The sequence below is a fragment of the Falco rusticolus genome, chromosome 5 (genome assembly GCF_015220075.1).
Source record: "Falco rusticolus isolate bFalRus1 chromosome 5, bFalRus1.pri, whole genome shotgun sequence".
Taxonomy (NCBI): domain Eukaryota; kingdom Metazoa; phylum Chordata; class Aves; order Falconiformes; family Falconidae; genus Falco; species Falco rusticolus.
Window position 1 is genome coordinate 51,855,104 of NC_051191.1, and position 16,850 is coordinate 51,871,953.

Here is a 16,850-nt window from a genome sequence, read left to right on the forward strand (position 1 = left end):
TTCACAGCTCTCTGAATAATGCAAAGCAAAGTACTTGTTGATTCTGAACAAGATTTTTCAATTTGGACTAAAAAGCAGTCAGGTTCAAATAAATAAAAATACAGCTTAGGTATATTCAAGATATACAGTTATCTATTTATGTCTCTAAGGAACAGTTTCAGAAGCCATTGAAATTACTGGAATTCTTTCCCTGAATTCCTATTGTTTTGCATCCAATACTGCATGATATCCACTCCTTATTTATCTTTATTTTATACCTCTTGATTTTGGTGTGACTTACTCCAAAAGATGGAAAGGCTCACAAAAGAGTTATTAACCTCTCTTTAGCCAACAGTACGAATTGAATCCTTTATGTCAAACCTGCTATTTGAGGACTAGAGAACAACTTCCTTAAAAACCACCAACCCTCTTTTTGAAAGACACCTCAATATATAGTTATGTTTTAAAATTGGTTTCCCTGTACCACAAGCAGAGGCAAAAGTCACCTCCTCATCCTCTTATTAGCAGTATTACTGTTGATACAGTTAAGTTTCACATATATATATATTCTTTTTTTTCCCCATAACATCATATTAAAGAGCTCAAGATCAACTATTGAACCCTTAAAACCTTCAGGTCCTAGTTTTCCAGGATCTAGTTCACAGCCTTTTGGTCTGACCTGCATTTCTTCTTTTCCATCCAAAAAGTTTTGTAAAATTCAGGTGCTTTTAGGGGGTTGGACTAACTTCATTAGGCCATTCAGGTCTGTATGGTTGCCTCGTCTCCATCTCTACCTCCCTATCTACTATGTTTACGTTCCACCTACATCACTGCTTATAGATGTCCAATACTGTTCCGCCCATTTTTATGTTTTTTCTCACCCTTTTGGACTAGCGTTGTTACATTCACACAAAATAATGATGAAAATCTTGATATTAATGTAGTATCAGTCTCTATGGAGACTATTATAAGATTGTTCAGTGAAAATGCTTCATCAACAAGTATGTCTGAGATCAGTCAGCGAGCCATCCTAACGGACTGAGGGCATCACTTATTGATGATTAAGGAGTGTTCATCCTTTTAAACATAATGTAATAACAAAGCTAATCTCTCAACAGTGCATAAACATAATACATATAGATATTTGCCTCTCTTCACTAAAACATGTAATCTAAAAGATCAAGCCTCTTGACAAATCATATTTATCTTTAAAAAACAAACAAACAAAACAAAGCAAACATTCTGCCAGCCACAAGGAAAAAAACACACCACACACATACACAGAAGAGAAAAAAAATGTGAGCTTTTTACTTTATGGTGTTATATTGTAACTTTTTGTCAACTGCATATTTTATTATATTTTTCATTTATTGGCTGGGACTTATATCAGCCCAAGCCATCCTGCTTATTAAGAATAAGCTTTATATTTGTCCAGCAGTATTTGGACTCACCCAGAACTATAGAAAAATGAACACGACCTGCCATATGTATTCTTAGCTAGCTCTTTAAGAACACTTGGTACCAAGAGTTTCAAGGTCTCTTGATTTAAAATTATCATCTCACTAGGGAGGAAATGGAAAACTGGATAAATATGAACACCAGCCATGCAGGACCACCAAACATAGACAGTCAGGGCAAAATAACATAACTTGCATTCTGTGAAACATGGGTCTCTGGGTGGTTGGTGGATTTCTTCCCTGAGTAACCAAGAAAAACAAGCCCATAGTCAGTAAGCTTAAGTTCACTAAAAAAGGAAAGAGTCAGACTGAGAGACATGTATAGAAAGCTACATCATCTGCCAGTTGTGATTCCTCAAATTAAGACAGCAAGAATGACATGAATGCAATATCTTCAAGTCACAAGGAGAATATAGAAGCAACACTGTTTGCATTTGCAATAATCTGTGTAAAAACATAGAATAAGACTTTTTAATGATATTTACAGGGTGAAATATGATGAAAAATAAATGGGAGGATACCACAATCTGGTTATAGAGAGTCTACAAGGAGAATAAAGGTCTAACTTAGTCATATACATAATTTACAGCAAGTTATTCACTCAACTGTCTCTTCCTATATAGTGCTGGTTTTGTTTTCCATGGTAGTTTAGACTGAACAGTCACAGCTCTCTTTTATTTTAATATTAATAGAGAGGGAGCTTTTCTGAGGACACGGTGCCTGACCCAAACACAAATTGTTTATGGCCATATATGAATGTAGTTGGCATACTCTTTCTATAAACACTCTAGTAAAGTCATAAGGGGTTTGAAAACAGAATGGGCTGTGGCAGCTGTTTGTATTGTTATTTCTCTGATACTTAAATCTCTGGGTTTATTTATGCTTATTCAGTTTTGACTGAATTGTTATATGCTGCTCTTAGTTTTGAGTTAGAAAAGAGGCACATCTGGAAGGCATAACCTGCATCAGGTTTGTTATCTTCTCTTAGTCCTTCTTTAATTAGACCAATCCCAGAGTCATCTCAGTGCTTCCTTATTTTAACTTGGTTCTTTTCTATTTCAGAATCATGAGCAAAAGTATATTCTTTTGCTTTTACACCTTACATCAAAGAAAGCACAATCAGAGTCCATGCTCCCATTCAAAAGCTTTTTAGATTTCATTTTAATAACTTCCTTAAGGAGAAATGGAAGTTTCCTCTTAAAGGTGGATAACAGTTAAAAATCAATACAAGCAGGAAGAAAATAAGAAAACATGGCAGTAGAGCTTAGATTTTAAAATTCAAACGTTTAGGAAGGTGCTTCAATTTTCTTCACACATGCTATAAGCTGTATTCTAATGCTGTCGGAACATAGGAACAAAGAGATACTAATTAACCACACTTCATGTAGATTTTTCACTCAGCTGGAGAACCAGTCTTCAAACACATTCTTGCAAACAAATTGCAAGTTTTCATGCTGAATTGCATTACACCAGTCTATCTCAGATCTGTTGTCTAGTGAATGATGTCAAATGAAGTGCAAGTGTAAATGTTTTCAGAAATTACATTGATCTCTACACACAGCTAAACTCCACAGGGTTTTAATTACAAAATATAGGTGTATTTCTTAAGTAACAACATATCACCTAGGTAGTCCCCCCACCCAGAACTCTAAATAAGACTGAATTCAGAAAAAGAAAGCATACAGGCAGTGTTATCTGATAAATACATATTGATTCAAACAAATAACAGATTTGGTCTGAAAGACAAAAAAACCCAGATATTTTACTTCCCTCTGCTTACTGGGTATTTTGAAAAATCAACCTTTTTTCTATAAAAATTTCATGAGTTGGAATTAAATTTCAATCTATATTGCAGCTAAATTCCAACTATATATAATATATAACTTCTATAGTAGAAGGTTGATCCCAAGACCTGCAGGGAAAAAACCAAAAAAACACACACACCCAAAAAAACCCAACCCAAAATACAAACCCAAACAAACAACAGAACCATTGTTAGATACAACTCTTAATCATTATTTTCCTAGGAAACCACATACTCCAGTGGTTTTAATACCTTAGCAAATATTCATTTATTATGATCACTGCAAATTACACTGCTAGAAATGGGTAAAAAGCCAATTTATTCATTAAATATTCGATTAATTCTCACTCATTTCTTGCTATGTCCAATCTTCATACATTTCATATAATTAGGTATCTGTCGAGTTTGCTGAGACTGATAATACATAGTTTGGATTAAGGTTATTTTTAACCTGTCAGGTAATATTATTTTAACCTATTAATTAAACAGAACTGTATACAGTGCTGCACATCTGGAATAAACCAATGCATAAAAAATTACAACGTAATGCACTTAGCATATATTTAATATTTCTCATTTCTTTATTGCACCTCTATGGAAACCCTTTTAAGGACAGGTCTTACTCTTTTGACATGCTTATAATAAGACCTCATATTTAACCCATGTTTTAAGCAGATTCTTGGTTACCAAATTCTCTCTCCACCAGAACCTCATTTATCCTCAGACTTAATTGAGACCGGATATATGAGTTTCTTCACATGAATTCTTATGGGTTGTGATCAGAAAATCTGCTTAATGCCAGAGTACCATTTATTTTAAAGCTAGAGCAAGGTAATTAACAGTCATTTTTAAACAAAGATAGCTATCCATCTTCCTTGAAATCTTCTTTTCCTGTTATGGTAAATTAAATCAACTTGTGTTCCCTAATGATTGTCTTTGCTAACAGCTTGTTCTTAAGAGAGTCCTTTCTTAACTCTGCTAGCCCTGTTTTCTTTTGTATTTCTCAACAAGGTCAGAGTTCCTAAAGTCATCTAAGCTTTTAATTCTGGTAGACCAAACTTGACAACCAGACAGCACTGAATCACAATTCATACTCCATTGAATCACACACACACACAAAAAAAAAATCACAAAAGTTGTCTAATACTTACAGGCACTGAGAACCCAAGTCCGTCAGTAAAAGCAGTGAGACACTGGACTGTAAAAAATTGTTCAAATAAGCTTCTGAAAACATGCTACTGAATCTGTATTTTCTGAGTATGTTCTATCAGAAAATTTGCAATCTTTTGAATGTGAAATTTCAAACAATATTAATGTATTGATTTTCTTTTGTTAAACCAGTAGGACAAGAAATTATTCTCAATGAACATCATGTATGAACTCCAAATAGCCTTGATAGCCTGTATCATGCATTTCTGGTAAAACTTGTAAAATTATTAGAACTATGGGGATTTTATGAGAGTTATACAAAGCACTAAATGTTGATGACTGGGAAAAGTAACAGATGTTATGCAGATTGGGTCAGAGTAAATTACCTCATGCTACCATTAACCTTTTAAGTTCTAAACTGCCCAATGGCAAAACTAAAATTTATTTTTAAAAGTTTTAGTAGGAAGCAATATTAAATGGAAAGTATTAAATTTGTGTTTCATTTCTATCATCCATGCAGAGAAAAATAATGGGAAAATTAAATTTGTGCTATTCACAGTGGTGCTGAAGATTTTTCCTGAGTTTTTCTTAGTTCTAAAATATCAATTATGTATTGTATTTGAAGTCAAAATTTTTCCTTATAGTTAACAGTGGCTGTATTCCTTGAGCTGGCAAGTGTGAACTGTTTGAAATGAGTTTTAATGTCATGATTCCAAACAGAACTGTGAGCTTAAACTTATTTCTTGGGCTAGCCACTTAACTATGCTTAAATAAGGAATTCAGAGTTTTCTTGACATGTATTTTCTGATTCTGTAACAAAAATAGAGTATCTCATTATTTTTAGAATTTTAAATACAGCATGAAACCGTATATGCTCTGGATAGGATAAAAAGCTAGAGTTAAAATAGGAAATCAGTTGAATAAACCATGATGCAGGTAGGAGAATCTGGGATTAAACATTTCCACTACCTATGGGGAGAACTATTTTATTTTGGTAATGCTAACTACAATACCAAATGTAAACATGAAAAGCTCTCAAAGCTCTCAAGCAAGATGGAATTTGCAAAAGCTTTGTTATAGCTTGACTGGGAACAGTTCCTCCTTAGTATGTTTTCCAGGATTTTTTTTTCCCTTCCATTGAACTCTGGCATGAAAGATAGAACACCTTTTTCAGAAAAATCTTTTTCATAATTTAAAAATATTTCAGTCACTTCTTTGAGACAAGGGGTTTGGGGAGGGTGTGTTGTTTTTTGGGTTTGGTTGGGGTTTTTTTGGATGGTGAGGGACATGGGGTGGGAGCAGAACAAGAGTTTGACTAGAAAAACTGGAGTAAAGTCCTTATGTGAGTTACTTAAGAGATAATACAGAAGTAAATCTGTTTAAATTAGTTGAATTTTTTATACAAAAATAAACACACTTAGCAGAAGAGGTTTACAAGCTGCTGCAGAATAAACTACATCTCAAGTTTCCTCAGCTAGGATGTGAGATAGGAACAAACCCAAATCTCCAATCAGAAACAGGAAAAGCACAGGCTTGGAAATAAAAGTGACATCCAAGAACATGATGCACTAATATATTCTGCCTCACCCCTTGCAGCTGTTAGTAAATTGGACATCCTAGCCTAACACTGAAACTCCCTAACAACATCATTAACCCTAACCTAAGCTTCTGAAACGCTGTTTTCATGAGTCATCAGTTTTGATAAGCAGCTACATCATCAGAATAAATATTCACTAGCTTCAGCTGCAGTTAATCCATGGCAGTTGCAGTTGATCTGTGCGGTCAGTCCATGACAGGTTAGCTTCAGTTTTATCCACGACTGAAGTCATGCTTTAAGATCCCCTTGGAAGAAATGTCAGAGATCAACTCCATTTACCTATGGGGTGTGTTTATCCCTTGTCTGACCAATCAACAGATCAAATGTACTACAATTTCAAGGACTTCCTTTGAATAATGAGTCTGATGTAGCTTTGGCAGGTAGGTTCTTTCCAGAAAATGAAGATGGAAGCCCTGGTATTTCCTGGTTTTGTTTGGTTAGTTTTAGCACATGGGAGATTTAATATCTCCTTCTTCTAGAGTCTTAATGACTGCAAACTGCAAGCTTGTTAATGTTATCTGTATTGCTTTGAAAATGTGAATGTAGAAAAAGAGTAGCTACTTCTAAAGGTTTTTTTCATTTCACACAATATTGGCGGATATGAATTTCCTTGGTGATTGTGGCACACCCTCAAATTTCTATGCTTAACAAAGGGATGATACTCTGTGTGCACAACATATAGAACACTATTAGTTAATAACATGATATAAACCAGATTTACATGAAAAGTATCAGCTGCCTTCATTTTCTAATAATATCTTTTTTGTAAATTTTCTGAAAGGAGAACCTTTCATGTAACTATCTGTCTAGACTCTTTCCTGTTTCGTGAAAGCTTATGACATAAGCATCCCCTGGGTGAGCACATATTTTCATTTTCATCTCTAGACTGATGGTTCTGAGCTAATTCATTCATCTCTGTAGTATATTATCTGAAGTACACAGCTGCCCGAAGACTTGATCATCTGTTCTTCTTCATTACAGCTGCACCAGTAATACCACTGTATTTAAAGAAATGTCATCCTTTAATTTAAGGGGAAAAAAAAACAAAACCCAAAATCAATTTATCAAAGGCTCTAATTTACCTGGCAAGTAAACTTTCAGCAAAGTTGTAGTGTCCGTTCCTTACTCTAAGTTCCACTTAAATCTCAGCTTTTGGTTTTTGTTATCTTACTTTAGTTAAGTTTGTATTTGTGATTTTTATAAAAGAGTTAAGTAAAAATATCTGTATGACAGAAGCCTTGCAGATTATTAATTCAAATTCTTGATTCTTCTTGATGTGATAATACAGGCAATCAAAATAAAGTAGGCCGTACAGATTGTGAAGACTTTTATACAGAGTAACCTCTCCTTATAGATATTTTTAGATAAATTTGGAATATAATAGGTCCAAGGCATGCCACCAATGACAGTAAGGAAAAAAGTCAAAGCATTTTGGTCAGATAATTACTGTGCAATGCAAAATATCTCATAATATATGATGAAAGTTGATTCTAGAGGTAGTTAAACCTTAAACAGAAACTAGATTTTCAACTGCTCTTTGGAATAGCTTTTACTTTGAGTGTCTGGGGTCCTTTTTAGAAAAAGGATTCTTCTTGTATTGCAACTCCACAATTGTGTCTGTATCTTTTAAAAATAAGGCAACTGCTTATACACATATAAGCACTAAATCTCTCACCAAAGAGACTATCATCTATATTTGGTGCCTTGTCTATGCTACAGGTATACAAACAGTAATTGAAAAACACATGTTGCTCTACAAAACCTTCATTAAATGTATTCCTTTACTTATAGTGTGAGAGAATTCTGCACTTCCCTGGAAACTGCTGCATTCTTTTAATATCCAGTATCCATGAAAGAGTGAAAAAGATCTAGGAGAGTGCACTTCTTAGATTCAATGGCACGCTTTATAAAGGTGAGGTACAGTGTTCTTAATTTCTTACCTGTGAATTCTGGCTGTGATCAGACCCTCTTTATTTGGGTATTGACCTGCAATGGGCAATCAGAGATGATGTATCTGTGACTCATTCAAAAGAGATTTGCCATCTGGGTAACTCAGAACACGTTTCTATTCTTCTGTCACTGAATTTCAAATGATGTTGAATAATGACCAAAAGTTGAAATGGATTTTGTTGAACTGTAAAACAACAATTCTGTTGGAAGTTGTTGGTTTTGCTGACTCCAAGGAAGCAAGGAAGGGAAAAGGACTGGAACTAATTTGGGGCATTTCTATTTCTCTATACAGATTTGTGAAGATAAATGGAATTATTAAGTATTATAAATTAAAAAAAGTCTTCCAAGAAGTTAAGCAGGATATGTATTGCTATCAGGTCACTTTTTTAGATGGAAGACAAAATCAATTGCTAAAATCAAAAGATCCAATTCAAAATACTTTAAAACTGAATAACAAATCTCAAAGATATTACAGAGTTGGTCTGAGAAAGCCTATCAAATATGACAATAACTTAGCTTTAATTCAAAACAAGCCATTTTATGTCTCAGAAAACACTCTAGAACATCCATAAAATTCATACTGCATCACAAGTGCTGTAACTATAATGATTCCTTGTAAAGGTCCTGCAAGAAGATGGGATTCATATACGAGGTCAAAACTGAAACACTCGTTTTATTAAAGTACTTGGAACATTCAGGATTTGCACTGACTTAATTTTTATTATCTGTTCATTAATATAGAAATTTCAAAAGAGACTAAAAGATCTGAGCAAAAATACAGCATATGAAATTCAGCATAGCTATTGCAAGTTGCCATTAGAAATTACGCTCATATTATTCATCATTTTAATGGGAACGAGTAATAATTACAGTGAGAAACTACAAACAGCAAAAGTCCATGGGTTCATAGGAATAACAATCAAATGTTTGCTTTAAAATATTAGTATGTCATTAATGGCAAACTACTGGCATTGAGCCATATACTAAGCAGTATTACAATGTTGCCTGTATAGAAGGAATAATTTATGTTGCAGGAGTTTGCTTACAAACATGTCTGTAGTTCTCTGCCTTCTACAAATTAGGGTAACTGAAATTTAGAGGCAGTATGGACAGGTTTGACCTGCTATTACAAAAAGGCAACTGTTCATTTGAGTCCTCAATACCCTTCAGTTTCTGCATTGTAGTAAGACCAAATCATGGACGGTGTACATCAGGTTCCACTTTTTACTAAATATAATGTGTTTAGTTTTATACATACTCTAAGTCTGAATGAGGAAAACATTAACCAACCCAGTCCAAGAATTTTTAGGTTAGTCTTCTACACTACTGATACAAAGCAACATATTTTGAAACATGTTGCAATATCTAGGTCCAGCTAGCTCAAACTAAGTCAGAGTGACAGACTTCTTTATATCTGTTGTCACGTTCTTTATAGCATTTTTATGTAGCTTTTGCATTCAATACTCTCTCAGTGAATTGCCTTACAAAGTTCTATATGTATTTTTCATTGTAAATCTCATTACATTGGCAGGTAACATCACACAGTGTGTGGTTTCTGCAAAATACAGGTGCTCCATATACTATATTCTTGTTCTGTAGTTTATTGTTTATGTAAAACCAACTGTCAAACCAATATTCATTGTTATTATTGATGTGTTATCTTTTTTGTGTTTTATTCAGGGAGATTCTTACTGATAAATTTTAAAAGATATTTGCAAAATATACCTTGGAAGTTTTGCACTATGTTATTATCTAAGAAATTTCTAAAACAGTTTGGGTTTTTTTATAAATTGCAAGTATGACATAGTGTCTTGGATTTCCAGCAGCAGTTAATGCACTAGAAAAAATGTATTGTTAAAAGATTAATATAAAAGGAAAACTCAAGCTTTAATCCTGTAGGCAAGCTTTGGTTGAAGCTGTAGAAAGCTAGACAACTTTAATACAGGCAAAATTTGATTTAGCAGTGATCTCAAGATATTAGAATAAGGAAAGAAAGAGAAAATAACACCCAAAACCCGGTCATTCATACAAACCCAGCAAAATTTTGTTAACTTCATTGGAATTATAAGACTTTGTCAAATTTAAGCAGAACTTGATTTAAAATTTTAGGAAATATTCGTTCTAATGAAAGATCTTGTGTATATTTTACTTTAGTAAGAATAAATAGGGAATAACTGGATAGACATATTGCTCCTACCATTCACAAATGAGTGGACCACTGTGGACAGCTTCACTATGTTGTTTTTTTTCCCCTGTCAAGTTAAACTAATAATGAACTCAGATACTGCAGAAATACTAGATGTCCAAAGAACCTGAACTTTGAAAAGGTGGTGTTTAGAATCTTAGTGTTGCCTCCTCATAAGGTCTAAAACAATAACTCATTTTTTACTTATAGAGTCATCAGTCAAGTCCCCTCAAGTGTAGTTTGTAGTAGATCACAAATCCCTAGAGGGATTTCAAAGACATTTTGCATTGTATGTGATGACTCCCATATTTCTAGTTCAACAAATTGAATCAATCCATCACAATATCTAGAATGGCAGTATATTAAATATTGCACATTAATCTCATACCCTGAAAAAGCAGTTTCTTTTTTCTGATATTCTCACTTTTTGTGATGTTAAATAAATGTTTGCACTGCCTGTGTAGCATCCAGACAGTATTTGTGAGCTACAAAAGAATAAATCAGAATATATATATATATATATATATATACACATTAAAAAATCTTTCTATGGTAATGTTTCCTTATCCATATTGTTCCTCATTTATCTACTTACTCATGGCCTCAATTTTCTCATACCAGGAGCTATGAAGCAAAGCTTTTCTCTTAACTTTGCCTTAATAGTTTCAACAGCCTTTCCTGTCATTCTTGGAGCTCAGAGATTTTACTAGCAGATTGATAGCTTGGTGGCTTAGTGGCAGCATTTTCTATTTGTTCTTGATTGTAAGCTTTATGGTTCTGGGGGAGTTTGTAAGCGCAGGGAAGCAAATTACACAAGCTTTCTTGACAACATTCAAACTGTTGTGAAAAGCTCAGTGTGAGAGCAGTTACAAGAAATTTACAGAACTCTTTTGGGTATAACTTATGATGTATGGGGCCACATTTTCCCAGGTGAATGCAAAGCAGCAAAAAGAATCACAAAAGTTGGAATATTAATTACAAATTCCTTGGAATTACCATTGTGAACGAGTTAGCATTTCCTGAGTTGCTGAGCTGAGTGAGATAAATAAGGCCATAGAGGACCTGAAAAAGAGTTAACAGCTTTAAATAAATTATTTAATTTTTATCATGTCAGAATGTGATGCCTGCGTCAACAAGATGATTTATTTTCTGAGCTGTTAATGATGTAAAATATTCCAAAAGCTATTGGTTAACAGACAATATTTGGAAGACATTGATTCTATGCCAACCATTAGAAATAATCTTCCACCTTAAAACCTAATTTATGACAGTAAAATTTTAGGGTCTTTAAAGCCTCTGTGTACTGTAGGTAGAAAACCAGAAGATAACTGAAATTTAAAATCAATGCAAATGGATAATATATTACATTTTAAAACACTCATGATGCACTGATTTTCAAAAAGATTGTAGAAACCAAATAATCTCTGATACTTCTGGCTTTTCATCATACTTCCTTGAAAATGGCAAGTGGTTTAAAGGTCTTGCAGGTGCACACTCAGAAAACTCATGGTCACAGAAGAACCTTTTCCTTTGTAAGTGGGGAGGAAGTAGAAAAAAACCCTCACAAACCTAAGCCACATTATATTATTTTTTAACAAAATTAAAATATTCCTTTACCAAAATAATAAATGTAAATTTCAAAGATCTGATGAAAAACAGTGAAGATACACTCTGATTCAAAAAAAACCACATACAAGTGCAGGTAAATTTGCTTTTTAAACAGATATCCTAGAACATGCTTTGATTGAGAAAAAGTATCAGTTTTCATGTCACATCTGAAGTTAAGGAATACAATTCATTACACGTTTACCTTAATAAATGCTTTTATTTGAATTATAAATCGACCTCAATAACTCATAGTGAAGTTATCTATTAGCATTATCATTTGCATCCTCATGGTATTTTGAAGACCTTGAAATAGATGAGAAGGTCAGTGTGGGAAACACTCTAGAAAGCAAGCAGATGAGTGTGTTGGGCCAAGGACAAGAGTTTGACAACACTGCTACAGAATAATACTAATCCCATGCTGTAGGCACACTGGCAGCATTTGACAATGGTTGACAAGAAACATAGGGATCATAGGAAACTTGGGTTAGAACATAAATGATTAGTTTATAGTAGAAAGACTGAAAAGACCAGATTTAACTGACTTTGCAAAAAATAGGGCGAGGCTCTTCCAAAGCTCTTTTCCAATATAAAAATATTTCTTACAAAAAATATTTCTTTGCCTCATCAGAGTCAACAATGAAAAGGAACACATGTAATTTGCAACACAATTATCCCAAGTTATCCCTGTTTGATACAACTGTTCCAGTATTAGATGTAACAAAGATAGATTTTGTGGACATAAAAACAGTTACTAAAATCAGGGTATCTTTAACATTTTACCATGGAAGATGCTGGTTGATTTTGGTCTTAAATACAATTTTTATGTTCAAAGAACATTCAAGTCTTCTCCAATCATTCTCTACCTTATGTAGTCCTAATAATATGAGATATAAAAGTAAGATTTATAATTACTGCTACTAAAATTATGTTATACAGGAAAACAAGATTATTATTTAATTTGGTTTTTATGGGGTTACTGGTTTACCATCAAAATAACAGTTCAAACCCTGCTTCTAGTTAAGTGTCTAAACATCAGCTTCAGGAGAACAAATGAGGACAGGCTTTTCCCTTTTGAAGATAAGGAATTGAAATGAGTAGCATCAAACTTAAGATTTTTTTTTGTTTGTGTGTTCCAATCATGTCTGTAAGTACTTATTGCTGCAGAGATTTTTCTTTCCCCTTGGAAACCACAAATCATTTGTTTTCATTTCTTTTATGTTCCATTTATTATATGTTGTGCTTCAAAAGTTGTATGTTCTATATTAATAAATAAACTCCCAGAAAACAAAGACAGACAGACACACACACATGCACACACACAAATTAAAAAATTAAAAGGTTGCATGATTCAAGAGTCATACAATACAACCAATTAATAAGTGAAGCTGATTTTTCTGCCTGTGGAAAAGAAGAAAACAAGGAACATAACTTTTTAGTTTCTCCTTCATGATCACCCATGCTCAGCCAAATAGCAAGAGAAAAAAGAAGAGAGGGAGACAAAGGCTGAGGAAAATTAAGTAAATGAGAAGTCAGTTGTTTAAAATCATAAAATTCAAGCTTGGGAAGTATGGACTGCATATTGATTGCAGAGGTATAACAAATGAAGTGAGGTTTACTTTAATCATAATTAAAATAGTTTTAAAAATATGAAAAAAAAATCCATTGTCTGTGACTAACACATCACGGTATGAATGTGTACAGCAGATCTGCATAGAGATGTCTGCTTAACAGTGGAAACAGTTTACATATAATACGGTTTTGGCATTACAGACCTTTTTTTTTTTTTCCCCCACAGAGCCAAAACTTTTATACAACATCAAATATCAGCATGTTGGAAACTGACTTTAAAGGTGTTCAATTAAAAATACACCAAGCAAAATCTAGGCCATAATTTTCATTCCTATTCTTTTTCTTCATAAGAACAGCTCTTGCTGTATTTTTTTTCCCTTAGTGTATGGTTAAAGACTACGGGTTTTTTCAGTCTTTTCCAATTTACAGACTCCCACATAAACAATTTTCAACTACACTTTCAGACCCTAATACTGCCAATTTAAGCCTGCTTACAAGAAGCTTGCTTTTCTTAGTTACCTTTTCAGTATCTTTTAGAAGCAATTCATTTACTGTACTTAAAAGCCCCTGAATTACAGGGCTCTACCTAGGTGTTTTTTTCCAAAACAAACAAACAAATAGCTAGTTAGTGACTATTTAAATCACAGCTACTTTAAGAAAGAATAGATTTACAAGAAGGACAGTAAACCACAAAGGTTTATGTATTACCAAGTTACTTTCCAACATGAAAAACTCAATTAACATGTCTATGCCTATCTTGCAGTATTCCTATATGTTTAGCTACCAAGTCTCTAAGGTGAGGCCATAAAGGATTACCATCAGAAGATACCATGACAGAATATCAAGTTTCAGTTTTAAACACCTCAGACATTTAGCTTTATAGCAGATAAAGCTGATAGCTTCCCAGATGCAGCTCACCCCTTTGCAGTCCCCACACCTCCTGCTATAGTTAATTAGGAACATTTGTTCACAGGTAATGATGGAAGACTGACGAATACTAAGTGACAGACACCTGGTACATGTTAAAAAAAAAAGATATACAGATGTTCATTAATCATAGCACATCTTTTCAGCTAAAGTATATGTCAAAAGAAAAAGGTTTCAATACATACTGAAAAACATACTGTCAAACCAACTAAATGAGATTGCCTTTCTATTATAACAGAGATGTAACAAAGCTTAAGTCAGCACTACAGTTCTAAGTTCTTTCCAAGGGAGTTGTCATTCAACAATGTGAAACAGAAGTCGAAGATGCGTTAAAGCATGTGATTCTACCTTTCAGTACAACAAGCACTATTTACCTTGGGTTTTTTAATGCTGTTCAGCTCTTTGAATTGAATTTCAAACTCAGGTCCTAAAAAAGTAACACATTTAATTTCTAATGTAAATTTGTGTTTAACACTTTGGCTTTGCAAAATATTTTTCTTTTGAAAGTACTTATTGGAAACTCTCTTGCTACTCAAAAGAGATAAAATACAGATATTAGCTAGTGAACTCTCTCTGGTTTTATTTCCTTTTATTTTAATTGTTTTGGTAGGGAGGAAAGCTTAGCATGACCAAGCTATTGATCATTTCTCCATGTGGCAAATGTAACATTCTAATGTCAACTCAATTATACATATACCTCATTAAAATGAGGATTAAATGGAGTATATGACAGTCCTCATTTCCACAAAATTCCCACCTGAATGCAGGATTTCCTGCTTATTTACACTCTACAGGCAAGAGGGCACATGGAAATAAGCTTACTGGTCATTCCCAGCTGGTCATCCCAAAGCTCATTATTGCCTCCCAAACCAGACATAGTATAAGGAATAGTTCTATAGCTTAGCCCTGTGATTATGGATATTTTCTTTCATTTTCTTTAATTTTCTATTCCCATTGTTGAATAGTGAGAAAAGATCTGCTTGTTCAGGTTCCTAATTTATGAAGGCTACAAGCAGAAGAAAGGAGTGATACAAGTAAAGTTAGACTTCAGGCTAGTATTTACTGCTGAATACAAGAAGAATGGGGAAAGGAGGAAACTTTTGATCAGGCAGTCAGTATTTGAATCCAGGCATTCCCAGGGTACCTGACAGTAAATATATTTCTAGCAATAGCTACTGGGATGTACCACATGCCAGATAGCGTACAATCCCTATCACATGCATGTGGAGGGGAAACACTGCACAGAAATTAGTGGCTGCCTGGAGAATTGAAGAGGTACATGTGCAATGCCCACATTTGTTTCTCAGAGCAGAAGCACACAGACATAGTCCAGAGCTACAAAATGGGCAGAAAGGAATCCAGCTGTGCAGGAGTATTAAGGAACTCATCTGATCTACTGCACATCCGCATAGCCTAAAGGCATGACCTAGAACATGAAATTAATTTATGCTAATGTAGGTTTTTATAGTGTCATCTTTCAGGCACAATAAACCCAGGAAGAATAGAACTCTAAGTAGTATACTGTGATGAGGAGCATGATGAATGAGAAGGACGATGACAACAAAGGGAAAGAAATCCACAGGCAATAGATAACAAGTCAGGAGCTTCTTAGGCAATGAAAAAAGATTTTGCATTTTACAGTAAAGGTTAACATATGCAGGTGTGTTAAACACTAGTAATCTGTCTGTACAAGTTTCTGCATTATAATCACAAGGATGGGTTATTTTCAAATGACCCTTTCTATGTTAGTTGATTAAATAGTTTAATAATATCAAAATCAAACCAAGTTAAGGAAAGAGACACCGTGTATTTTACAATACAATATTAGCAGCAGGACCTTGTTAAACTGAAGGTCAACATCAGGTTTTTATGAATCATAATGGTTCAACTTTATGAGAAAAATAACCTTTGAACTTCAAGTTTCCAGATGTTAAGTATTTGTTGCGTAATGGTCAAAACAGATCCATAACTGTAACCTACACCAAGAGCTGGCGAGCCTCCATTATCAAGCATACCACATTATTTTTTAACTATATCATCATAGCTAGGGTGTGCCATATATATGGACAGAGTTTTTCATAAATCTTTACAGCACAATAATCTCCAAAGGAATCTAGGATAAATTAAATTAATTTTCTTGAGATAGTGTGCTTATTTTCATTTACTTTGGCTAGTGTCCTGATAAAACAATTTTCCCTAATAGATTTAGGGAAAAATCAATAAACAAAGAAAAATTTAATGTTATATTAATTTAATGAAATGAATTTAAAGCAGTTGTCTAGCCCATGCTTCAGTGCCTCACCTTTACATGAAAATGCACAATAACACAATAAAAATTATATGACATAAGGTTTGATCAAAACTGCCCCAAATTAATTCTATCTTCTCTCCCAGAACTTTGGGAGAGTTCAGTGTTCCCTGAAAATCTGGTCTCTGGAAAGCCTTTTGGGGTGGGAAGGAAGAAAGTGCCAGAGTTCAGGCCTCTTCTAGGGGTCTCATTCCCAGCTGCATATGCAGAAGTGCTTTGTTTACAAATATGTATGTAGTGTGCATAAAGGTTTGTCTGTGGTGGAATCAGAAATATGACAAAAATCACTATGAACAGAGCTCAGAGGATGTGGTGAT